This window comes from Neodiprion fabricii, chromosome 5, assembly GCF_021155785.1.
Source record: "Neodiprion fabricii isolate iyNeoFabr1 chromosome 5, iyNeoFabr1.1, whole genome shotgun sequence".
In the NCBI taxonomy this organism is placed as follows: domain Eukaryota; kingdom Metazoa; phylum Arthropoda; class Insecta; order Hymenoptera; family Diprionidae; genus Neodiprion; species Neodiprion fabricii.
In genome coordinates, this window is record NC_060243.1 from 32,577,367 (window position 1) to 32,589,991 (window position 12,625).

The 12,625-nt window shown below is 39.0% G+C and overlaps 1 protein-coding gene across 2 annotated transcripts in view; it reads right to left on the minus strand.

Annotated features, from left to right (window-relative positions):
- LOC124182162 (PDZ domain-containing protein 4) overlaps positions 1-12,625 on the minus strand; it is a 133,119-nt gene that overhangs the window by 61,794 nt on the left and 58,700 nt on the right. The window lies entirely within an intron of this gene.

Below are 12,625 nucleotides of genomic sequence, written 5' to 3' on the forward strand. Positions count from 1 at the left end.
GTCGACCCTTTATTCTGCTTTTTCACCCTCCTAAAGTCAAGGATTAAAAACTGGTGCAGCCCAGTTGACGACCTGCTCGTTTGACCCTAATCGCTTTATTCCACTATGATTAGCGTCGTCGTTGGTTGAAAAGCGGGAAATTGTGGGTCCCTACCGCGCAAGGGAAAGGGTCTTGAGTTAAGGAGAGTGCAGCCATCCACCGGAAGACCATCTTCAACCGGTGGATCTGACCCGAAATTACCACGTTCCAGGGGCTCGCCGTTGCGCATCCGGTTTGCCAATGAATCCTCCGGAGAAAAAAGTTTCCGGAAATCCACGGCCATTATTGGTGATCCGAGCGAAAAAGGATCATCCGTCGATTTTCTCCTTTTTTTTTCCTAACAAGCCTCTCGCTTTTCGGGGTGATTTAGGCGAAAGGTGAGGAAGCCTGCAGGAGAAGCCGAGAGGAAAGATGAGATGGAAAAGGTGAAGCCGATATCGCGCGATCATCGCCAAAAGCCTCGTCGAATTTTCCGAGTCTTACGGAAAGTTATACCGATATCTTACAGAAAGCTGAGCTTTCGGTCACCCCGTTAGTAATTTCCTGGGAAGCGTATCACAGCCTGGGATGAGCTTCTTCCTATAAATAGGAAACCAGCCCAAAAATTCACCGAGCCGTGAAATTGTAGCAGCGACTAAACGTGACTGGGTTAAATATGAGTCCCTTTGTTAGGATCTCGCGGTATGAAACGCGAGTCGAGTAGCATCAGCAGCAGCAGCAGCAGCGGCTACTGTGCTTGAATTCGAAGGTTTTGTTGAAAACCACGCCATCCGTTAATTACCTTCACCTCGGTGCGAATTCATTAGACGAACAAAGTTTCGCATCGGCAAGTACACGGGGCGGTTTTCCCCTAGCAAAGATCAAAGCGGCGTCTTTTTTCCAATGGCTAACTATAAGGAACCCGTCTCACTGCACTTGTCGCTTCCTGGACCTCGACTTTGGCCAATAAGGCTCCGGACCAAGTTTCGTCCGAGGAACGCGTGTGGCACGCCAAGAAGCACGCTGAGGTCAAAGGTGAGGCTGCTCATCTCTGCCGAGTGGAAGGCGATATTTCCAGCCTTTGTGGTGCGCCCAGGTTGTACCGCGGTGTTTAAAACTGAGTAGACGACTATTTCCGTCGGAAATAAGTTTCGGGCTTGTTAATCCCCCCCGACAAGATTTAGTCGGCAACAACACGGGAAGCAGCAGCCCAAAGATCAAGGAGCATACGTGTAAACATGAAAAGGAAATGGTACGCGTTGGATACATGCGAGAGAGAGAGAGAGAGAGAGAGAGAGACAGAGAGAGATAGTGTGCAGGGTGGGACGTGGGCTCAAATGTCATCAGTCATGCATCATGCTTTCGATCTCATTCTCCTCGATATTCAACCTCGAGTGAACGATTTAATCTCGTACCAAAAGTACGAATCAACGGTTTAATACAATCTTTCTGATACTTACGTAAGTCCTGCGATGATTTTCCCCTGACAAAACTGAGTGGTAATTTTGATAGGTATCAAATACAAATCTGTGTCATTAACCCCAGGTCATTGCTCTCCCACTTTCTTTACTTCCTTTAATCGTCCCTAAGTCGGCTCTTCTGCTAGCATATTTTATTATTTCTTCTGCTTGTCAAACTTATCTTGCTGTATTCATCAACCGGTCGGTGTGTACAGTAGGATTTGTCCCAGATGCACAGTGAACATCATTACTACATTAAATTATTATAATTATACTTTATCCTAACGAGATAATGATACAGCTCTAGTGCCGTGTAGATGTAATCATACGGTAGGTACGTGATGTGTCACAGCATTATCCGGGACACGGTAACCAGGGAAACCGGAAGTGTCGCTGATCAACTCGGTAAATAAGGATAATGGGACCGTTTCACCCTATTTGAAATCCGACCTGTGCATACTCTTATCTGCAAGGCGCACTTACGGTCAACAAGAGTCGATTGATGGGGTGTTTTTGCGGAAGAGTGAGGTGATAAATGGGAAAGAAAATGGAAATCGAACGGGCAGAAATGTCGAATACTATTTGTCGAATTTTCCTTCTAAACGGGAAGGTCCGATAAATGATCGATTACATTTTGTAAATGCTTCATGTGGACAGATGTTCAGATCAAGATGAATCTCCGGATACTTCTTGTGCTCTTTGAAATTAAAATGATGACCGTAAAAAATTAAATCAATTGTTAGAAATTGCATTCTACGTATTCTTAAATATTTGTACTTTACTTGATTTGAAATATTTTATTCAAAATTGAATCACGCTTACATGTTTTTCTAAAACTATGTAAAGGTAAGAAAATAACGATGTAAAGGTTTGGAGTTGTTTGAGAAATTTTATAAGAGGAAACTCCAATTAATTTTAGGTATTCCAGATGTCCAAGTAAAGTGGCAACCTTAAAAGCAGATTTTTTCGATTTTCAAACGTTGAACTCCGATCTTTTTTTTTTAAGACGCAATTATCCGAACTCGGAATGGTACTGTGGATGAATGAATGAAGAACACGGTATCGGACGCGATGAGTTATTGGAAAAAATTTCCTCCGGTTTCAAAGTGATTTGTAAAATATGAGAAAAGGAAAAGGGAAGAAAAAGAATTCTAGTCGGAGGAAGAGAAGTGCAGGCAGAAAAAGAAAGTAAAACGAGAGATTGTAGAGTGAAAGATTTAATTACAAACGAGCCAAAGCAATATTCTTTGATTATTCATCCTTCTCCGCATCGTCCTTGTCCTCGCTGTCTGGTTATTCTCGTTTCACCGAGCTCAGAATCGACGACTGTGAGGTTATATCATGATATTTATATATACATATACAGACACACACACACCAACCGTCGAGGATTTTATTATACAGGTAATTCAATTTTCTTCTCACAGACAAAAGCATTGATTACCGAAGAAAAGTTGGGAGTTGAGTCCTGGTTCGGTTGGTCCGAGTTTTTGCTGGTTGTTGGTGAGAACGAGACGCGATATTCGCGAAGTAACGTTAACGGTGGAGTTAAAAATACTGGGCAGAAATATTCCTCCGCACCCGGTGAAGTTAGCCATTGTTCGTAATTCATTTAACAACCCCTTTGCTCGCCGTTACGTAACGGGAAATCAAGTTCGGGGAGGTAGATTTTAATACGTTTGAGGTAGGGTGAGGAAAGTTCGCCCCTATTTTGGTCGCTCTAACAATAAGCGATAGTCGAAATTGTACGCGGAATTAGTTCCGAATGTTGTGTATCCTACGGTCTTTAACCACAGGTCAGATCACCGCGTCATAGTTTACAAGTTACGGTTTTCAAAGTCCTCGGGCGTTTTAGCTATCGCTCGATTCTCGTCCGTGGAAAATGGTAATTTTAGGTTAACAACAGAGAGAGAGGAGGGAAGGCGATGAAAAGAACTAGGAACGTATAAAAGGAGGAGAAAAGTACGCGTGGTTTTGTTATTTTTGTATTTCATGTACACGGGAATGTGTCTGTACATACATATTTGTTCTTAGAGGTTTTCCTGAAAGGACCTGCTCGAGGTCTAATTCATTCCTTTAGCCAACTTCGTAAAAATGTTACTAGCATGGCAGACAGAGTGACCGATGAGATAAGAATATGAAAAAATTAATCATAATCAAGTTGATGAGATAATTCGTTATAAATAATAATAATGCCAAAAGTTTTTTGGAATTTTTGACGATTTTGTAAAATGAGTTTTTGAGAGTTTAAAAAATTTTTTAAGATTCATCAAAAGTTCTGAACTTTTCGATAGGGTTTCGTAAATGGTTATAAATTGCGCTGAAGAAGTTTTAGAGACATATGGAACGAACAGTTTCATAAATACAGCGTTAGAAAATTTTGGAATACGAAATTATTCAAATTTCCAAAAAAATGCATAGGTATTCAGGAAAATCGATGAATTCATTTTATATGAAATTTAAAAAATTGCACTATAGATTTGTTACACAAATTTTGGTGAAACAATTCATTAACAAGTTTTTGGCATCATTATTACTATTCAAAACAAATTATCTTATCTACTTGGTTATGATTGATTTTTTCAGATTTTTATCTGAACACGAAGTGTTCAATATTCTCACCAAGACTCACTTTTGGTTGGAAATATCTGTCCAATGAGACTTTAATAGGCTTAGAGAGGTTATGATCGACTGTCACTTGTCAGCCGGTCGATTCTAGAGAACTTTTTTTCTTGTCGTTGAAGGTTTACTTTAGGATGCGAGTTTGGATATCAGCCAATAAAAATTGAGCAAGTTAAATTTCACGCACACTGAGAGAAATTTATATTTATTTGTGTCACTTCAAGATCTATTGGTCTAACAAAATGTTCAGTTGGACTATTTAAACATTAGCTATTTTCAAACGTTATTTAAAAAAAATTATTTAAACATCAACCGAACGCTTTGTTAGACTAACAGATCTTGAAGTGACACAAATAAATATTCATCTCGCGTGAGCGCCCATTTAGTTGATTCAACAACTTTTTTCTCTTAGTGCACTATGATCAAGTCCTGATAAGACAACCTCTCGGTGTACATATACAGAGTGAACTGCTAACGACGGAATGCTCAGTCGTCTGCTACAATTTAACGCGCATGCGCTGCAATCCGAGAGCAATTGTTTGCCAGGGCGTTAAATAGTCGTGAACGTAACCTCAAAAATTTTGACATTTGTCGCTAGCAGTTGCGTTGGAACACCGACAGCTGTCAAAATTTTTCAGGTTATATACATCGCGGCGAACTGTCGTCTAAATTTATAACGGTTGATTAGCCTGGCAAACAATTGCTCTGGGATTGTAGCGCATGCGTATTAAACTCACCCTGTATAATATATAATATCTGGTATTGTCGCAAAAAATCTTAAGAAACGAGAGCAGAGGAGAAATAAACAGGGAATGGAGAAAAGATTTCTGAAACCGGAGGGGGGCGAGAATTGCCGCCGGAGCTTTTTGTTCGGGAAGCAGAAGACGAGGCAACCCTGCGGCGTGATAAAGTCACCCCCTGAGAAACGGCCACCCCAGAAAGCAATATATTTGTTAGACAACAAGACCGCGCATTGGAAACTTCGATAACGACAATAATCATAATGGCGATAACACCGATGGCTGCAATTTTGTCAATGACCTATATATATATGTATATACGGACCTCCCCTTCGGCTTAACCCGCAAACAATTCAAACTTGGGCGAAAACCTTGCGGGGGATGGTTGTAAATAAACTTTGAGTATTATCCAACGTTTGCTAAGAGTTTGGCGATTTAGGCTGGGAAACTCTACGACCCTGTTGAAAAAATTTTCAAAAAGTTTCATTGCTTCGAAAATCAAATTCAACATTTTTTTTTTTATTTATGCATATCTATTTATAGATATATACATATCTATACAATGAATTGAAAATTTGATCGAGATCCAGTTCGATTAAAGTTATACATCGTTGTTTTCGTTCGTGAAAATATTTGCAACTATAACATGCACTGCGAAGGATGCTTGAAAAATCCTTTTAGCCAAAACCCTCGAAAGTTTGTAAATTTTTAATACGTCACTGAGGTGCGGAGAAAAGTTTATCCCTTACCTTTTCTACCCTGTTGAGTGTCCTTACGATAATCGACTATCTGTCTTTCTCTTCTTCTTCTTCTCTCTCTCTCTCTCTCTCTCTCTCTGTCTCTCGTTCCTCCGGCTCGTTTATCAACGGCGCCACACGGATGATGATAATAATTATGCGGAGCGATAAATTGCGGAGAAAATTCCGTCGATTAGACTATGATCACTCAGTGTAATGGCGTATTTTTATTTCCAAGCTCGTCAACGACGCTACGGGGGGTTCTCCATGGCAGTGTGTCATAACGACGTTATAGAACGATGTTTATACATCAACTCTCTCCTGCCCGGGGAAGAAAAAGCATCACTTTTAATCTCCCCCCGCGTGCAACGCGCGACGTTTTAAAACGAGCCCCTGCCTGAAACGATGCCATCGCAACGGCGGTTGCAGGGGTAAAAAAAAAAAAAAAATAAAAAACAAAGGAAAGCAAAAAAGAAAAAATCGACACCGTCACCTGACAGCCAGCCGAGGCGTACTTAGCGGGGCTGAAGAGAACACCGTGACTAAATATGATGTTGCAGAACACGTATGGCGGCCGGTTTTCGCTCCGGTGGTATATGGTGGCGGTAGAATAATTCACAAAAACCTTTCCGCTTGCCGCAGGGAGAGGGAGAGAGAGAGAGAGAGAGACAGAGAAAGTTAGAGAGAGTAAAATGGAATTTGGGTTAGGGGTGAATCTCTAATCTTCAATCCAAGCGCGAATTCAACCGGAATTAAATTCCCGTGGCAAACGTTCGCTTATCGCACCGGAAGGATTGTGTCCATTAGGTAGGTTGATTGGCTTGAAAAATCTATACGTTTCATTAATTCAATTTCATAATATTATCGTTGGTTACGTGGCTTTTTTTTTTTTTTTATGTGGATAAAATTATTGTGTTTGTAGGCTGCAGTGAGGATCTTTCAAATAGTAGTGCGGGAAAATACTATAGGATTATAAAGAAAAGTTTAGATATCGATGATTCACTTAAAATAACATCAAAATTGTTGAACGTTTAATCAGTTTCTTCGATTTCAGTCTCCGATCAGTCATTTTATTCAGAAGATAATCAATCTCTACGATCTCTTCCGGTAATTTTTTTTCTTCTTCTTACAACCAAGATGGTATCGTTGAATATTTAATTTTTCAAGATTGCGAAGCACGATATTGATTATTTTCAACATTATAACAATCACATTGAATTTACTATTGAAAAAGAGTGGAAAAAAATATATATATGTAAGAAATTTCACGAAACTGTTGGAAGCAATATTCGAAAGAACAGAAACTAATGATTAAAATCATTGTTGAGTGAAATTGAACAATTGTACCAAATTTCTCACTGTTCGGAGTGAAACATCGATATCGAAGCTTTTGTTATTAATTTCTGTCTCTTTCTTTTCCCGCATGTTTCGAACAATCACGGTAACTCACGAATGCAACGATGAACAATCTCCTGATGAGAAACCGTGAAAAAAATATATATGTATTGTTTTGAAATGTAATACATTCTCGAAGAGGATCATCAGTGTACAGAAAAGAAAGGCACCTTTATTTGGGGAAAGTTTCGAACCCGCAGGATAATTTCAAAATCTGGTTCTTGATCCGCGGCTTTGGGATCATGATTGCTGATGCGGCCTAGTAGTTCAGATCAAGTTCCGAATATGGGAAGAGTTGCGTCATCGGGACGTGAAGGAGGATGGGGAGCAGGATAAGGAGAGGAAGGAGGAGGAATCGGGGTGCGAGCGAGCCATGAGTTCGTTAAGGGAAGTTTCGGAATCCCCCTTAATAATTCGGGAGCCTACCCTCGCCTATTCTTGCATGCCCTCCCGGGGTCCCGAGGGATTTGCATAAACAACCAGACAGGCTTTCCCGTTCTGTACCGAGACATTCGCGTCTCGTCGACGACGTCGGGCCGAGAGAGAGAGGGAGGGAGGGAGGGAGGGAGGGAGGGAGAGAGAAAGAGAAAGAGAGAGAGAAGCTGGGGGCAAAGTGGCCGGATATTCGAGGTGCCGGCTAAACCCCAAAGTGAGGCGAGAAAAAAAGGAAGAATCTGGAATTGCGGGGGCGAGGAGAGAAAGGCTGAAAAAGGAAATCGGCGAAAACGAAGAGAAGCGGTTCGTAGGGTTTTTGTTCCGGAACCTGCAGCAGCAACATGTGTGAAGAATGCACGGAGTGTGAAACACATCGGTGAGACAGCGACGATTTCTGTGAATCGCTGTTTCTCTCTTTATCTCCTTCTACTCCCTGCTTTCTACCGTAGTTGACGAGAAGAATTTTGGGCTCCGATTATCCGGAATAATTTGGACCGAGCCTAGTTCGGATAGTCAACAGTTGGAAATAACCGAAGTCCAATTTTTATCTAGTCCCTTGTTTGACACATTTATGCAGAATTACATACTTGACACACGGGGGTCATTTGTACCCCAACAAGAAAAATCGCTATGAAAAATGGACTATTGAATATTTTCACTTGAAATATGTTTTTAACGTTCTGAAAATGTTACTTTTTGAAACTATAGAACTTATATAACAAGATATCAAAAGTGCCAGATGGCACCACAGAACCGATTTTCTTATATTTAGGTAATATAAATTAATGAAGAAAAGGTGCATCCCAGGGTGTCAAACAATGGTTAAGGTATTTTTTTTTCATGATCAAACGTGCGGTGCACTTAGTTTCAAGCTAAATATTGAAAAAACAAATATTTTAGAGCCAAAGAGGCGTATATTTTTGCTCAATATTTAGCTTGAAAATAAGTCTACTCTCGTTCAAACACTCAAAGATTATTTTATTACTTTGGTTTTACATATATAATTGACGAACAGCTGCTCGACATTTTTTAACCAGCACAATGTACATTTCGAGCCACTGATTATTATTATTATTATTGCTTTATGAATTTGAAGTTTTCTGAATTTTCCAGGCATTGCAGCCTCAAAATAAAGTTTTTTCGAGTAACCTTCGACAAAATATGCCAATGATTAATAAAAATTTTTTTACACATTAATTACTAATCCTTTCAATATTACCCATTATCTAACTTGACTATCAATTCATAAACAACAGCCTGCGATTTTCCGTAGAAAAAGTAAACAAAATTTGAAGTGCAATTTCTTTCTTCTTTCAAGGTCGAGTTTATTTCTTCGACAGACTCAAAATTTCAGTTTCATTTTCGGAGTTGCCTGACTTTACCCCGATTTTTACTGTAAGAATTTCCCCGGTTTTTCCTGTGCGTAGGAACACGAAAAGGTGGAGTCTCCGTTTATCAATGCATCGGCAGACCCGCAACAAACACAATTTGTTCGTCACGTAGACGAATCTAATTCCTGTTTATCTTTATCCGTCCTCTTGTTTTAGACCTCCGTTTTTTAAATCCAGTCCCTCGCGTCGGGATCGAAATCCCGAATTTCCTATTTGTTTTCCCATCTATTCGTGAGCCGCTAAATGTTGTATTGGAAACGTTGAAGCTCTGCGGAACCAAGACGCACTTTGAAATAAACGCTCCTTCAATATGTGATAACAATTGGGACAGCGAAATTTTCTTCGAGTATTCAACGAACAGGTTTTCACCTTCTCCAATTTGTCGTTCAAGGATAAACGGCTCCTAGCGGCTGAATCGAAATTGGGAATTGAGGAAAAATTGTATGTAAAAATCTCCAGCAACGTTATTTGCGCCAATGATGATGATGCGCGATGACACGGAAGAAACAACATCCTTATTACGTGTAATGCAATTGGATCTGGCTAAATTCAAAGATTTCACGATCGGAACGTTGAAAATAATTAAACTCTGGTGTTTTTCATCAGATTATAATGTTTTTCGGCTTATTGTGTTTAAGATAGAAGTCTCTAGAGATTGTCCGAAATTTTCTTCAAACTGAGTAAAAGTAGTAGAATTGTGTAAATATTCTACTGTGATCTAAAAATTTCGTTAGACTTTCTGGAAAATTTTTGAGGATCCGGTCAGTGAGTAAAATGAGTCCAAAAACATTAGAATTGGATCGCAAATACCAGAGTTTAATTATTTCAACCATTCCAGTTACAAAACCTTTCTTCTAATTGTTCATATCTCAACTTGTGCTATTCCAATTTGTTCAGATTAATTTTTATTACAAAGCAAGTATGTTGTTTCATTCGTGTTCACCATCAATGATGCAAACAAAAATTACTAGAGATTATTCAATCGGTTATACCTGTTTTTCTAACTTTCGATTCGTCGTCAGACGGTGGGACGAATTTATTCATCCTTAAATCCAAGAAGTTTGAAGGAATCGACTTTAAATTGGGTAGAATGAAGGTTATTTTCTACAAAACTTTTCCAGGAGTCTACAATAAACTTGGAAAAGTTATTAGACCAATTATTGGTCTCAAGTTGGAAATTTTCTTGCCTCCGTAGATAGAGGACGAAAAAAATATCGGACTGAAGAAAAGTAGGAAAAAATTTGTCACAAAACGAACGAAAATCAAGAATGAATATTTCGAGGATCGGCAAGCGGAGAAACGAGACGATGAATTAGCACGCCATATTCGTAATTACGCTGTGTTCGCAAGGTAAGGCTGTAATTTACGTCTCCCTACCGCAGATCATGCAGGTTCACGAGTCTGACTGCAGGATCAGAGCCTGGGTCTTAAGGATAGAAGAAAAGACTGATGTCAAAGCGGTCACAAAGGTTACCCAAACGAACGTCAGTCAGAAGAAGCGACAGAGCTTGAACCCGGAGCTACTTCCCCCGGAGGGTTGTGGGAGAAAAAAAAAGGGAGAGCAAAGCCGCTGCATCGTGAGTTGACCCTTTGACATCGCTGCGGGGTTATTTCAAGCCTTGAATTTACCGGTGCATCTAGTTTGCCTCTGCAGTTTTCCACGGTTCGCGCCTTTTCTCTCACAGACGCGGATGATTATTTTTATAACATTTTTTCTTTACTCGCATCAGACGGAGCCAAGATATATGTTTTTTGTATTTTTTTTTTTTTATAATTCTTATTTTTATCCGAGGTATTAATTACAATTAGAAAAACCACAAAATTCGCTACAATGGTTACAGTCGTTACAGAAAGATTGTATACGGTAAGATTACAAATGATTACAAGCGACGACAAACGAGTACAAACGTTACAGGGATTAAAAATAAAATTACAAAAAATTGCAGAAATTGCAAGGATTACAAAAGATTACAAGCGATAACAAACGATTAAAGAGATTGCAAGGATTACAAGAAATTACAAAAATTGGAAGGATTACAAAAGATTACAAGCGATAACACCGAGTACGGAGATTGCAAGGATTACAAGAAATTACAAAAATTGGAAGGATTACAAAAGATTACAAGCGATAACACCGAGTACGGAGATTGCAAGGATTACAAGAAATTACAAAAATTGGAAGGATTACAAAAGATTACAAGCGATAACACCGAGTACGGAGATTGCAGGGATTAAAAAAAAATTCCAACAAATTTCAAGGATTAAAGAAAGGTTACAGGCATCACGGGGAGATCACAGATATTGCAGAGCTTACAAAAATTACGTGAGGTTACAAAGATTACTGGACGTTGCACAGAGATTGACCTACCTGAGAATACGTAGAGATTGCAAAAAAGATAACAGAGGCTACAAAAAAATTATAAAGAACAAAAAAGATTACATGTAACACAAAAGATTGCAGGGAATACATGAGATTACAAATGACGTGTAGACCAGATTACAACAGTGATTAACCCCTCGTTTTTATCCATTGCTCGAGAGAACCTTCCAATTTTTTATTTCAAAAAAAAAAAAAAGAAAAGGGAGAAAATGTTTCGGAATAAGATGGATGAATGAATTACGTTTTAGTACAGATTCGGACAGATGCTGGATATGTAATATTGTATTATAATTCCCGAGGCAGAAGAAAGTTTTATGTCCATAAGCTGTAGTTTCTTTTCTTTTTTTTTTTTTTTTACTCGACTTTATTCTCTACGGTATCCACTAACTTAGGGTTTCGGTGTCGGTCTGTGTATTATCCGAAACAGGAAGTAGAGCATAGCTGAGAGGAAGATATACGCCTGGGATACCCATTGTCTGGATTTTACGAATCAGAAACTCGACGTGCATGCCCGGCCTGTATGGTATATTTCTTCCTGTTTTCTTGTCCCTGCAGCGTTCGAAATAGGAGGTTGAAGAAATGAGAAAAAAAAAAAATTAAAAAACATAAAAAAATAAAAAAAAAAAAAAACGATGACCAAACAAACGTCTGCAAAAGGCAGGGAAGTTCCGAAGTTGTGTAAAATATAGAAACGACAATCCGCACTCGGCAAAAGATTTTACCTACGTACGAAAGCTAAATGAAAAAGGTTCTCGCACCTAGGAAAGATTGGCAAAAAGTAGTTCGTACAGCTAGATGCATACCTACTTTATTCTTTACCTTCCCGCAAAGTGGAAATGAAAATGACCTACATTTTTCAATATTACAGTTTGTCGTGAGACAAAACTTCTTTTGTGTTCCCCACTCAAAGAGAGAAAAAAACAACAATGTAGAAACAACTTTTATTTCTCCGAGGTAAGAATAAATCAAATTTACAGGTTGCGTTATCTCATTTTGACATAAGTCTATTACAGGATTTCCAAAATTCGCTTAATCGGTATTTTCAGCTGATCAATTAACGAAATCGACGTATCTTCGTATTAAAGTAACGTGGAGTTGTAATAAATGGTTTTGAATAGAGTGGATTAGTTCGAAATTGATCAAACACACAAGTTCCTTCATGGTGTTTCAGGTTATGAGGTGAAAAAATTCTCCCAGTCTAAAATACCTAAATTTCGATTAGATAAATCAGAGACGCGGTTTTCAACGCTGGCCATAATAATTTTTTTTCTCTCTTATTTCGAACCACTTTTTTGGAAAAAAAAATTCGCAAAAGCTCACTAAATAACGACTTATGGTATCAAAATTCTCTAGGCGTAGGGTACCTTTGTCAGAATAGGGAAAAAGTAGCCCAACTTTGGAAGAATTTATTTTCGGTGGTTTATACGTACCTGTTAGACTGGTCCG